Genomic DNA, 14,476 nt, shown 5'->3' with positions numbered 1-14,476 from the left:
TTTTGTTGTTAAACGGCATGTAAAATAAATAGGTTGTGACTTCAGTGTTGATAGCTAGGTGAGTTTCTTGTTATTGTTGTCTTTGATGAATTATTTTCACTAGATCATAAATGATGTGCGTGCTACATATTGGAAATGAGGAAGAAGTGGAGACATACTAACTCCAATGTATTTTGTTACCGAGTCCAAACTCATTCTGCTTGCCGCATGACAGGCCAATAAACTGGGAGATGAGGTGTTGGGGCAAGGAATAGTGACTTTATCTGAAAAGCTGGCAGACCCAGAAGATGTCAGACTGATTTCCTGGAGAACCCTCTTCCCCAAGTCAGAATTCAGGCTCCTTTTATACTGCAAAGGGGAGGGGGTGTGGTTGGTTGTTGCAAACTTCTTGCTGTACGAATTGTTTGTCCTTGGTGTCCTTTGTCCTTGCAGCTCTCCATGTGGGTCAAATCATGGTGCCCCTGTAAAACCTTCAACAAAAATAAGGTTATTCTTTATTTTGCAACTTGAAACTCTCTACATAAGTGCAGAAGAGCTAACACCCTTAAAGATCAGAGCCCGGAGAATAGGCTCTCCTGTATATTTCAGGCTAAAGTCAACTTTCTTTCACAAAAGGTGTAGAGCTAACTAGTCTGAGCCTAGAAAACAGGGCAAAGGATTAAATCCAAAGGAACAGATCCAACACGGAGTCAGATTTCTTCTTTCCTAATACAATTTCTTTTTCCATCTCATAAATAATTTTAGTAAGAAACATAAGCAATTTTGTATTTTTGCTTCTTAATAAACGATAAGTGGGCTGACTACATTTTTGTGAGCAGGGATGCTGTGCGGGCCTTGGGGTCTCAGCAAACTCTTGTTGAGGGTGGTTGACCCTGCAACATGTCTAATGCCCCCAGGAGTGTTGGTGAGGGTCCCCCCAGCCTGGGGCTCTATTCAGGAAACAGCGAATGGGCATTGACCTCTGGAGACCTCTTTTTCGGCTGCAGGAAACTTTTTCAGATACTGTGATTGAAAAATCACTCCAGCTGGGGATAATTTGGGAAAAAAGGAAGAGGAAAATTGTTTGGAGTAGAGTAGAAGAGAAATGCAGAAGATCAGGGAGGCTGGGGGCTTGGCAGCTGGGCCTAGGGAGAGAGGGGAGCAGAGGTGTGGAGGGGCCCGGCTCCAGAAACAGCTCCTGCACCTGTCCCCGCACCCAAGCCACACAGCTTTTAATTGGCCTGGGCCACTCTCCTGGCTGGATGTCACCCTGGGCAGAACCTTGAGAACTGAAGTTGACAGGTAGGCAGCATTTACCTAGGGGGTCACTGAGGACTTTGTTCAAGTCCACAGTGCCTTTTCTGGTCATGTGTCTTCACTTGCCCTTTATCTCAGGATCTGAGGAGCAGGAGCAAGGAACTCAGGGAGAGACATCCGACTGTGTTAAGAGAGGACAGACAGAGTGACACAGGAAGCGAGGACTATCGCAGCAAAGTATAATGACTTCACAATTATTGCATCAGACCTGCAGGTGTGAGAGAGCCCAAGCCTGTCTCAGAGTGCAGGGGACAAGCAGAAAGGATTGGTAAAATTTCCACTGACAATTGAAATTTTGCAAAATAGCCTGCTACTTTTGGTTGTATCACTTGAATGAATGCAGGTGTGTTTCTGTGGGCATTTATAGGTTCACTCAACCCCACCAGCCCCTCTTGCCCCTGTCAGGGGTGGGTTTTCTCAAGCACAGTGCCCCTCCTGCTTTGGGGGGCCATGCTGCGGGTCCTCGCCTGGGTCCCGACTGCTACAGGGCACTGAGTCCCCGAGGCAGGGCCTGCGAAACACGACAGGAACACCTCTGCTCTTGACTAAGGGCCTCCTTTTCCCCCTGCAGTGTTAGAATGCCGATGACTCAGTTAGAAGCGTGCATCCAAGCCGTTCTTCCTTGTCATCACCATCTGGAAGCGGTACCTGAATCTTCTGAATTTCTCCAGAATGTGGTTTACAATCACCTTCGACAAGTGGTTGTGTGTCCTCTTACAAGTGGAGGTTTTACTGCCATTTTCCTGGAACTTACTCACCACTAGTCCATCTGATTTTTCTGTGCTAGGATTCAGTATGGCCTGCTAAAATTTCTGCAGTCAGATCTTGAAACCCTGATGAAGAGGATTATTTTATTTTTTATATGATAGTCTTTTACTTTCAAAATTCAGAATTTTCTGTTCTTTCACTTTTTAGGGTGGATTTGGAGAAACAACTTTGCTCTTATTGTCCTTGTGACCTGTTGCTTTATGCCTCTAACCCGTCTTCTGTCACTTTTTAGGCGGTTCTATTCGTGACCCTGTCCAGGTTGTTCATATTATAAAACATAAATTCTGTGAAAGTACAGTTCCTTTTATTCTGAAAGCATTCCACAGATACCACTGAAATCTGGGTGTGGTTTTAAGAAGACAGAACTATTAGAACATGTACTTGCAGGTTGCTAGTGAAAAATTCCCAAATCAAAAGTCTAGTTAAATATCTAACATCTTTCTAATCTACCTTAGATTTGTATGGATAAGTGAAGCAGTTTGCTAAGAACTCAAGACCAGGGTTAGAATACTGGCTGGTGTAGATCAGCAGGTCCTCCCGAGCTGATGCTCTGCCAGAGGGCGGGGCTGAGGGGAGAAGGCGGGTCCTCCCCTCCCTGAGCTGATAGTTTCATGGCAAAGACCTTCACCAGGTGAAGAACTTGGAGTTTCTTCTAAGAACAGTGGGTTTGAAAAGAGTCTTAAAAGCATGGGAGTGACAGAATCCCATTTGTGTCAAGTAGGGAAAAGCGGCTGGGGGGCCACTGGGAGACTCATGATTCCATGTGGGAAGTATTTGTGGCTTCCACCTGAGAAGTGGGACGGTCAGTGGGAAAAAGCGATCAGATTGAAGTCATGTTAGATGGTAAAATGAAAGGATGAATGATGTCTGTGAGGGTAGGATGGAGTAAGGCCAGGGTTTTTGGGTGGATTAATACGGTAAATGATGGTCCTGCTGTGCTCTGAGGAGGGGAAGCTGCAGAGGGAGTTCTGCGGGAAAACTGATGAGTTCAGCTGTGGGTAAAATGAAAGGCTGTTAGATGTGTGGTCTGGGAGTTCAGGTGAGAGCCAGTAGTGAGTAGGGGGCATGGGAGAGAGACCTTCAAATCATTTTATCTTGTGAATATACAAAAAAGTGTGAGTAATACACTTATGCCTCTATATTCTGGATTTAAAACCCATTAACATTCTGCTATATTGACTGCAGAGGTTCTTAATTCTTTTAATACAAATAAAATAAATAGAAGCAAAATAGTGGAGTTAATGAAAATCTTAGAGTTGATGTGTGTCCTTGTATGTATTTTGATACCTCATCTGTTTATAACCATAATCTATTAAAAGTTAACTAGTTTAGCATAAGAGTTAAACAGAGGGACGTGACAAACTGTTGGGGGTTGAAGCTGATCTTCTCGGGCAAATTATGTCGCCTCTCTGTGCCTTAGATCCATCTTCTGTGACTTCCCCCGGGCCCCTCATCACAGCTGATTTCCTAGATTAGAAGTTGGGAGGGAGGCTGCTGTAGGGAGAGAGAAGTGGCAACTGCCACGGACCATGACGAGAGAGACAAAAACAGATTAAAGCCAATAAACTGAGTACAAACAAATACCCTCCAAAGAGAAAGAATCCCAAAGTCTTTTGAGCCACTTAGCGTAAGGGAAACAAAACCACGTGGACCCAAACTTCTTGAGTATGTGAGTATTGTGGGTGGAAATATGTCATCAGAATAGATTTGAGAAAAGGCTATTTGGTTTCCCTTGATGTTTCCGGTAAGGATGGACAGCAGAAGGGAAAACCCCCCGCTTCAAAGTGAAAGCTGCTATTTTGTGTGAAACTGACCAAAGGTTGGAAACCAGTCATCAGCGATGCTGGCAAGTGAACAGCCTTCTGGATTGGGTGGGGCACCTACTGTGACTTTCTGGTGACCTGCTGGGTAGGGGCTGGGAGATGGGCAGTAGTTCTGCCTGGTGACTCGGGCATAAACCTGGGCTCTGAAGCTGCTGGTCTGACTAGCAGAACTGGGCACAAACATTCTTAATGGGGCAGCTTGGGATGTGGCCTGGGACACCTGCCATGCTGAGGGCGAGAGGAGGGCTCCCTTGAGGGGGTGTCCTGCAGAGAGTGGAAAAATCCACCTGCAGGGACGGAAGAGCCTCTGAGCAGGGGGCCGGATACACAGGCATGACTGGCCTGAGCACGGAGGGTTCGGTGAGCCGGAAGTCATACAGTGGCCGGAGCAGCCTTTTTCCTGAGAAACTGGAGGGAAAAGATGTTGAAAAGGCAGCCTGCGGACAGACCCTGTGGTGGGTTATCAGTGACCGGAAAGGACTGGTCAGGCAGGCATGAGAGAACCCTGTGAGCGTCCCAGATGGGGCGTCACGCTGAAGGGAGGAGCAGAGTTATAGACTATGCCACTTTTTAGCTGTGTGACTTTGAGCAAGATCACCCCACCTCTCTATATATATCTTCATCTGTAAAGTGACAGAATGACAAGCTCGTGTCATCAGAAGGCTTAGTTTAGCTCTGATCCTCTGTGTCCAGTACTGTCAGTGCTGCCCTGCAAGGTTCTGCAGCGGCTGCTCTTACTCTGAGATGGGAGGGCCTAGGGGACATTGTAGCACACAAGGGCAGGAGGGGGGTGCTTTAAAAACAGACATGTAGCCGCCTGCAGCTGCATACCTGCAGGCAGTTTGATTGATGGTTCTGGAGAGGACTTTGGAGGCCTTAGCATCGTTTTAAGACTTGTTTTCCCTTGGGGGCAGCATTTGCCTTTGCAGATTAATGTTGAAGATTTGAGCTTCTGGAAAAGCTGCTTTCAGAGATGGGTATATATGTAACATATAGTCTAAAATAAAATGCTTTTATTTAATGTGTGGGACTTTGCAGCTGTTGGGAACAGCTTTGTTGGCCTGGTCACGGAGGACACTAAGGGTCAGCAGAGCGTGCGGGAGGGCAAGAAGCTCGCAGTGCTGCTGCGGGGTGTTCTCCCCAGTAGGGCGCTGTGCTGAGTTGACTCTTCTCTGAGTTTGGTTGCCAGATGAGCAGACAGCAAATTAATGAGTTCTGGTGGGATTGTATAATGACAGGAAGAAAGAGGGACCCGTAGTTTTCTGGACTAGGACAAGCATTTTGTTCTTAATCCAGTGTGTTTCATTGCGGATTTGATGAGTTGTGTCTGTTCTGGATCTGATTTGGGCTAATCTGTATATTTGGAAAGGAACCGAGATGGAATTATTGCAGACACCTTGTTCTTTAATGAGTCCTGTGCAAATATAAACACGGATGAAGCATACGTTTGAATTTAGTGGTGTAGGGAAGGGTTTATGCACATTACAGGTGAAGGCAAGGCAGAATTCCTCTTCTTTGTGGGCAGAGAATTGGGTCCACCTGTTTTTTCTGTAACGGCTTCTGAGAGCAGTTTATGGTAATTAACCAGCATTGACAAATGGTGGCACACATTGCATTTAAGAGCTGGCCGGCTGCAAACTTGTGTATTGGGCAGGTGGTTTTCACAGAGAAGTGATGAGGTAGATGGGAGAGAGAAGGGGCACAGGCATGGGCACCCCAGCTTCAGGTTTAAATCGGCATTTCCACACCATAGGAATTTGGAATAGAATGTAACCTCACTTAGCCTGTTGGTGAATCAGTAAAATGGGCATGATAATATTCACTTCTTCCTGGGTTTGTTGTAAGTTGTGTCGACTGAAATAAATGTGAAGCATAAAAGTTAAGAGTTAAGTTTTATTCGGTGAGAGGACTCCAGCGGGGATGACAGCCTCTCAGATTGCTCTGAGGGACTGTTCCAAAGACATAGGGGAGGAGCTAGATATATAGGAGCTTTACAACAAAGACCAGGTAGTTGGAACAATAAAAGATTGTTTGTTATCTAAAGAAAACCAGATATCTCAGGTTAAAGAATTTAGTGCTTTTCTATGTATGGGAGGAAGCAAACATTTGGGCTCACTGAATTCATTCATTTGACAAGCACCTAGCTATCTAGGGCCAGTATCCTGTCCTTTCTTATTCTGAGTCCCCTCAGAGGGCACCATTGTGAGTGGCTGCAGAGGCTGGGCTGCAGGCCTGTCCTCGCTGGGGGGTGGTGGCAGCCGCTGTTGACTGGGTTTCAGCATTCTTTATTTACTGACATGGTTGCAGTATTTTCATTCACATTGTAGTATTTTTGTTCACGGACTGATTATGGATAATCTGCAACCTTGGAAAGCAACCGAGATGGAATTACTGCAGTTACCTTCTAGTTTAATATGCCGTGTGCAAACATAAACACGGATGAAGCATATAAAAGGATTTGGTGGTGTAGGGAAGGTGTTCTGCACACTACAGGAGAAGGCAAGACAGAACTCCTCTTCTTTGTGGGCAGGGATGTGGGTCTACCTGTCTTTTCTGTAGCGGTTTCGGAGAGCAGTTTATGGTAATTAACCAACATTGACAAACAGTGGCACACATTGCATTTAAGAGCTGGCCAGTGCAAACTTGTGTTTTGGACAGGTGGCTTTCATAGGCAAGTGGTCAGGTGGATTGGAGAGACACGTAGCCTAGGCCTGGGCTCAGATTCAGGCTTAAATAGCCATTTCCTCACCAAAGGACCTTGGACTAGAGTGCAACTTCCCTTAACCTGTTGGTGAATCTGTGAAATGGGCATGATAATATTCATTTCTTCCTGAGTTTGTTGCAAGTTGTAAACAATATTAGAACACACATGAAGCACTTAACACACTGGCACTTAGCAGTGTTCACTGCGTCCGTCCGCCACACTTAGCGTGTGTCAGAGCCGTAAAGGCAGCATGTGTCTGTTGAGGACGCACTGGTGGCCCCTTGAATACGTTGTGAATTTGGTGATTTCCTTTAATCCTTGTAACTGTATGTGCCATGGGCAGTTATTTTCTTGGACAGATGAGGAATCACAGGGTAAATAAGACTGTGTAATTTGCCCAAGGCAGACCATAATATTGGGTGCAGGGTCCTCGGTTCAGCATGGGCCCCTGGGCCTTCTGGCCTCTCCGTTCAGCAGGTGTGGGCTCGCCTGTCTCCCAGCCCAGAATATCCAGCAGGCAGCAAGACATACCTGGCCCTGTGCTTCTTGAGCAAAACCCAGGAGGGGAGGCAGGTACTAAAGGGATAAACATAAAAACAGACGACAGCAAACTGTGATCAGCTTTGAGAAGGAAAGGAACACACCTCGCTGTGCAGAGCTGGGAGCATTCCCGTCGGGGCTGCTCTGGGGGCGTTCATCTCAGCTAAACAAGCTCTGCTGCTGCACCAAGGCAGGAAGGCAGGGCGCGTGTGGCCAGGTAGACTAAGCCTCGCTGATAGTACTCATTCACCATTAAGCTGCAGCTGTCACGGGCACTTACCCTGTAGACAGATGTTGGCCATAATCATCACGGGCATTGCTTGGTAGTTGTATTGGCCCCACCCTTGAGATGAGGTCATTGAAGCTGGGGAGTTTGCTGCATGCCCTTGTATACCTCGGAAATTACCCCCACTGGTCTTTTAACCTAGACTGGTGTGGCTGTCATGTCCGAGCCCTGTGAATGGAATCGTGTAGCTTCTCCCAAGTGACCCAAATGACTGACATTGATTTTCTTAATTCGTAGGAAATGGTATGTGACAATAAGAGAAAATGGTAGTAAGAAATTGTTTGGAAAATTAGAACAAAATCCAATTCTTCCTCAGCTGGGGAAGCGTACCCAGTGTCACTCACTCCACTCACTGCCTGGCACCTCCTCCCTGCCGACTCCGTGTTCAGAAGCCACTCTGAGCCTTTGAAGAACATTTTGCCTCATGACACTGTTGACTAGGACCTGCGACAACTCTGTCCCTGGTTAACTCTCTCTTCAAAGCCATTTAAATTTTATGCAGGCTCCTCCGCTCAGATGTAAGAATAGCCTCTTTCAACTTCTTGATGCATCTCCTTAGAGAAGATATTGCGAAGGAAAACTAGCTAAAACCTGGGAGGTATGAACATAGTGACTGTAACCTCAGCACTTTGTGAAGTTCAGAATCAGAGGGGTGGGAGACTCAGGAAAGGCTTTTTAAGGTAGAAAGGGGAAAGTGAAAGGACGCAGGCTGTGTGAGACTGAAACATCTCGGTCCCAGCCAGCAAGGCACCTGCGTTCATGATGGTGTGTGTGGAGAGCAGGGTTCTCACAAAGAAAGAAGAGGTGGGATGGGAGGGAGAACAGTTAGGTTTTTACTGGGGAAGGAAAAAGTGGGCTGACCATTTCCTGGTTGAACAAGAGGACTGTGACATGATGTGCTTGTGTTTTGGAGAGAAGGGTTTTGTGGGGACAGGCCTAGGAGAACGCTGTCTGGCTGGGGAGTCAGCACAACAGAGAACCACAGAGAACCGGACCGACGCCAGGGCTGCTTCTGTCCCTTAGCTGGGGCCTAAGAACTCCCTTCACAACCTGGTCCTGTTGATAAAAAAAAACAGATGTGGGGCATGAGAAGGGCTGTGTCCCACGCATATGTTGAGCCCCTGCGATTTGTCCCTCCAGATGTTGGTGTTTGGCTTCGTGTAGGAAACGATTCAAGAGCAAACAACTGTTGAGTAAAGGTAGATTTATTGAGAGAGATACATTGAAAGGCAAGAGAATCGCCACGAGGTGTGGGGGTTGGTTGCTCAGATTAAAAGTAGGTACACACTCCACAGAGTGTGGGCTTTCTCTGAAGAGGGAGAGAGAGGGTTGACCTTGAGACTGCGCTGTGTTGCTTGTTTTCTTGGGCTTGGTGGTTTCATATGCTAATAAGTAGAAGGACCAGCCTAAGGGGAAGGGGCTGGGATTCCCGGGCAGTTGGCCATTTCCCACCCTGTGACCTTTTGTTGCTAGCCTTGGGATGGCCATGGTGCCTGGGGGCGTGTTATTCACCATGTTACTATTACAATGGGTGTATAATGAAGCTCAAGCTCTGCTAGAAGTTAAATCTCTTCATCCTGAGCCTCAAGGCCTATTGGAGGTTGAATCCTTCACCATTTTGATGTTAATTGCTGTGGCCTTCCTTGAATGGCTGTGCTCTGCCCCCTTCCATCCTGTCTCACTGTGATGACACAGAGAGAGCAAAGGCCGGGCCCTGCCTGTGCTCCTGCATTTAACAGGGGGAGGGGTGGGGTGGGCTGAGAATGACTCTGAGTGGTGAGAAGGTTGTTTCAGATTTTTGCACATGGGATATGGGGACCTTCCAGCAGCCACCGCGGATTTATATCTCGGGCATTATCGCTTGTGTCACTCATCTTTTTCTATTTTTCTTTAAATTATTTAATCTAAATTTAATATCAGGTTTTTTTTAGGAAAAAATTTCTCTTTTTCTTTTCTTTGGGGCTCTTTTGGGGGGGGGGTATGTAATTAGGTATATTTATCTGTTAGTGGATGCCCTGGGGCTTGAACCCGGGACCCCGTGCATGCTAAGAACACGATCTACCACTGAGCTCTCCCGCCCGCCCCATCACCTTTTTCTTTTTGCTTTAATGTTACAGAAACCACAGGCCAGCCAAGAAACAAGCACCACACGGAGGGTTGGAATACTCAGATTTATTACGCCGGCGGGCTCAGAGGGGCTTCTGCTCCGAAGCTCTGAGCACCTCCAAGATGTGCACATGAGGTTTTATAGGTTTAATTACACGTATGGGGCTATTAGCTAATAAGGCTCAAACAACAAAAAGCAAGGAATCAGTACACTGGAGCTTATCAATTTGGAACAGATCACGTTACTGACACTTGTTGAGATTGGATTTACGAGTTAGCTTGTTAGCCCAGTAAACTAACACTAAACTTCAGATTTACGAGTTAGCCCGGCAGAACTTAGATCACTAAACTGACACTTATCACACTTAGATTTATGACTTAGCTCGTTAGCCCAGCTGGGGCTTTTCCTTTACATCAGCTGCCAAGAATCTTACAGCTGAATTTCTAGTAGGCCTTTAACACTTACCCTGGCTTAATGGCATCCATTTTTATGACTTTACCTCCCCCTGGTTTCATTTAATTATTGAATCTCCATTTTCTCTTCACTCTCACTTTGTCTATTTGTTGTTATGGTTTTTAAGCTGTGTTTAAAAAAATTGTTTAATTTCTCTTTTAGCAGGAGGCTGAAAGTAAATAAATATGTAAACAAACATCACACTTTAATGCTTTTATACATTCTAAGCTGTTTAGTATTTACTTAAAAACCAAATTGCTTACTAAAGAGATAACATTTTTAAATTATTTTTTAATTTTTTATAAAGGTATAGCTGATTTACAATATGATATAAGTTTCTGGTGTACAATAGATGCACAATTTTTAATGTTATGCTCCATTTATAGTTATTGTAAAACATTGGCTATATTCCCTGTGTTGTAAGTTACATCCCTGTAGCGTGTTTATGTTACATGGAGCAGTTTGTATAAGAAAGTTGGTTATCGCAGAGTCTGGGGCATGGTTGTGTCTGACCCAGGGTCACTGTCACCCTGCCTGTCAGAGCCCCGGCTCTCACACCTCTCTGCAGGGGAGCGAGTGGAGGCAGCCCTCATCAGCACTGGCACCACCCTCTGAGTGGCAGTGAAAGCAGTGACTGTGGACTTGCAAAGTGTTTTTCCAGGAGCTTTACTTGCACTTCTGCATTTAATAATTAAAGCCCTCCTTTAAGGAATCCTTTTATGTTTTTAATGAATAATACATTTTATTTTGATATTGATAGACTTCAAACCTCCGGAAAATTTACAGAAGTAGTACAGTAAACGCTTAGATACAGTTCATCTAAAAGGGCACTATTTGTCCTTTTGTTTCTGGCTTATTTTAGCATAAAGTTTCAAGGTTCATCCATATTGTAGCCTGAATCAGTACTTTATTCTTTTGGTTTGATAATATCCTTTTTCTTTTTTTTCCTTATTGGTCTATTTAAAAATATTTTCATTGAAGTCTAGTCAGTTTATAATGTTGTGTCTCAGTTTCTTGTGTACAGCACAACAATTCAGTTATATAGGAACATACCTGTATTCATTTTCATATTCTTTTTAAACATAAGTTACTATAAGATATTAAATATATTTTCCTGTGCTATACAGTATAAACTTGCTGTTTATTCTATATATAGTCAGTATCTGCAAATCTTGAAATCCCAATTTATTCCTTCCCACACCGTCTCCCCTCTGGTAACCATAGTTTGATTTCTATGTCTCTGTGTCTGTTTCTGTTATGTAGATAACTTTATCTTTTTGTTTCTTTCTTTTTTGTTTTTTGGTTTTCTTTAGATTCCACATGTGAGCGAAATCATATGGTATTTTTCTCTCTCTTTCTGGCTTACTTCACTTAGAATGACATTCTCCAGGTCCATTCATGTTGCTACAAATGGCATTATTTTATTATTTTTTTATGGGTGAATAGTAGTCTATTGTACAAATATACTACAACCTCTTTATCCAGTCATCTTTCAGTGGACATTTAGGTTGTTTCCATGTCTTGCTATTGTAAATAGTGCTGCTGTGAACATTGGGGTGTAGGTGTCTTTTTGAATTAGGGTTCCTTCTGGATACGTGCCTAGGAGTGGGATTGCTGAGTCATATGGGAGGTCAATTTTTTGTCTTTTGAGGAACCTCTATATTGTTTTCCACAATGGCTCCACCAAACTGCATTCCCACCACAGTGTAGGAGGGTTCCCTATTCTCCACAGCCTCTCCAGCATTTATTGTTTGTGAACTTCTGAATGATGGCTATTCGGACTGGTGAGAGGTGATACTTGATTGCAGTTTTGATTTGCATTTCTCTGATAATGATATTGAGCACTTTTTCATGTGCCTATTGGCCAATTGTATGTCTTCATTGGAGAAATGTTTCTTTAGGTCTTCTGCCCATTTTTGAATTGAATTGTTTGTTTTCCTTTCTTATTAAGTGTAAATCTGTTTACATATTCTGGGAATTAAGCCCTTGTCAGTCTCATTTTTTGCAAATATATTCTCCCAGTTCATAGGTTGTCTTTTTGTTTTGCTTACTGTTCCCTTTTCTGTGCAAAAGCTTGTAAGTTTAATTATTTCCCACTTGTATATTTTTGCTTGTATTTCTATTGCTTGAGTAGACTGCTCTAGGAGAACATTGCTGAGATGTATGTCAGATGTTTTGCCTATGTTTTCTTCTAAGGGTTTTATACCATCTTGTCGACATGTTTAAGTCTTTAAGCCATTTTGAATTTATTTTTGTGTATGCTGTGAGGGAGTAGTCTAACTTCATTGATTTACATGCAGCTGTCCAGTTTTCCCTACACCATTTGCTGAAGAGGCTGTCTTTACTCCATTGTATGTTCTCACCTCCTTTGTCAAAGATTCAATGACCAAAAGTTTGTGGGCCTATTCTTGGTAATTTTGTTTATCCGTTCATTGATGGATGGATATTGTTTGTATCTTTGGCTACTCTGAATGATACTGCTATGAATATTGATGTGCAAGATTTTGTGAGAATATGTTTTCATTCTGTTGGCTGTACAGTTGGCCCGCCATATCTGTAGTTTCCACTTCATGGATCCAGATGGCTGATTGTAAAGGGACTCGAACTTCCTTGGATTATGTTATCCAGAGTGGGGGGTTCTTGAAACCAACACCGCGAGGATACTGAGGGATGAATCTATATGTAGGAGTGGAATTGCTGAACCATATAACGCTAACCTTTTGAGGAAACACCATAATTCTCCAAAGAAGCTACACCATTGTCCCTTTCCACTGGCTGCATATGAGGTTTCTCTGCCTCCTGAACGACACTTATTATTGTCCATGTTTTGATTATAACCATCCTAGTGGGTGTAAAAAGCGATCTCATTTTCATTTTGATTTGGCTAGTGATGATGAGCTTCTTTTCATATGCTTATTGGCCATTTGTATATCTATTTAAATCCTTGGAAAATTTAAAAATTGGGTCTATTTTCTTGTATTGTTCAGTTGTAAGCATTTGTTATATATCCTGGATACAACTCTTTTATTAGATCCATGCTTTGCAAAATTTTTCTCCTATTCTGCAGATTGTCCTTTCACTTTAAATTTTTAAACAGTAAAAAAAAAATCTTTACAGGGGAGATAATTAGATGTATTGATTTATTTTATTCTTCTTGCTAAGCACGCACTCTATCACTTGTGATACCCCCTACCACTGTCATTTCACTTTCTTGATGATGTCCTTTGTAAGAAAAAGGTTTAATTTAGATGAAGTCCAGTTTATCTGCTTTTTTCTTCTATCACTTGTGCTCTTGGTATTGTATCTAGGAAACCAAAGCCTATCCTAGGACCACAAAGATTTATACTGTGTCTTCTTTTAAAAAGTTTATACATTTAGTTTTTACGTTACTGTCTGTGAACCATTTTGAATTAACTTTATTTGTTATATAAAATATGGGAGTCCAGATTCCAGATTCATTCTTTTCCCTGCAGATACCCAGGTGTCCTTGCACCATTTGTTGAATAGACTATACTTTCAATGAATTGTTGTTGGCACACTTGTGGAAAACTGAATGTAAATGGAAGTTTTTTCCCCCTGGGTTTTTATAGTGTCTCATAGATTTATTAATCCAAACTTATGCCAGTACCATACTAACGAGTACTATAGCATTTTAGTACCCTTTAAAGTGAGTCCTCCATCTTTGCTCTACTTTTTCAAGATTGTTTTGACTGTCCTGGGCCCCTTGCACTTCCATATGAATTTTGGGATCAGTTTTTCAATTTTTCCAAAGAAGTCAGCCTGAATTTTCATAGGGATTCCACAGAATTTGTAGATCACTTTGGGGAGTCTTAACATTTTTAACAATGTTGTCTACCATTCCATCAACATGGGATGTCTTCCATATATGTAGATCTTTTAAATTTTATTTCAGTGATACTTGAAAATGTTCAAGTACAAATCTTGTAAATTTTTGTTAAATGTATCTCTCATTTTATTTTTAATGCTGTTGTAAATGGAAAGGCTGAGCTTCCTAAGGTTGGGACTATATATCAATTTGTTTATTTCTAGGATTCCCACACAGCAAATACTCAAATACATATTTGCTACAAATATGTAGCAAATATAAACCTACATTATTTGTAGGTTTATATTTGCTACATAAATCTATCCACAACTCTTCTGACCCCCATGTTATAAGAAACCAAGACTCAAGTTAAGCCACCTGAACACCTATCTGGAAGTGAGAAATGAGACCCTTGGTTGAGGCTTTGTGCAGTTGATACTGAGAGCTTATTCAGGATGGCTTCATCTTAATTTCTTTTAAACAACACTTTTGGTGTATTTAGTCAGATACATTAAGAACATGGCCTTTTGTTGTGCAGAGGAGCTAAGACTATAATTTTCAAATAATTTCGAGTGAGAGTGTTGTTCTTTAAACCTAATTTGCATCAGTCTTTGAAGATTTATGTTTCAGGAGCTTTGAATAAAGAACACCTGTCTTTATTCAATAACGACAA

At 43.0% G+C, this 14,476-nt stretch overlaps 1 long non-coding RNA gene across 1 annotated transcript in view; it reads left to right on the top strand.

The window, feature by feature from the left end:
- The window catches only part of LOC135319327 (uncharacterized), a 175,260-nt gene that overhangs the window by 95,324 nt on the left and 65,460 nt on the right, over positions 1-14,476 (top strand). The window contains exon 13 of the long non-coding RNA XR_010377838.1: positions 1,868-1,994. This is a non-coding gene — a long non-coding RNA (uncharacterized LOC135319327). The remainder of the gene's footprint in view (positions 1-1,867; positions 1,995-14,476) is intronic.

Source organism: Camelus dromedarius, chromosome 25, assembly GCF_036321535.1.
Source record: "Camelus dromedarius isolate mCamDro1 chromosome 25, mCamDro1.pat, whole genome shotgun sequence".
NCBI classification, from domain to species: domain Eukaryota; kingdom Metazoa; phylum Chordata; class Mammalia; order Artiodactyla; family Camelidae; genus Camelus; species Camelus dromedarius.
Note: the sequence above shows the minus strand (reverse complement) of the source record. Positions and strands in the feature narration are given on the sequence as shown.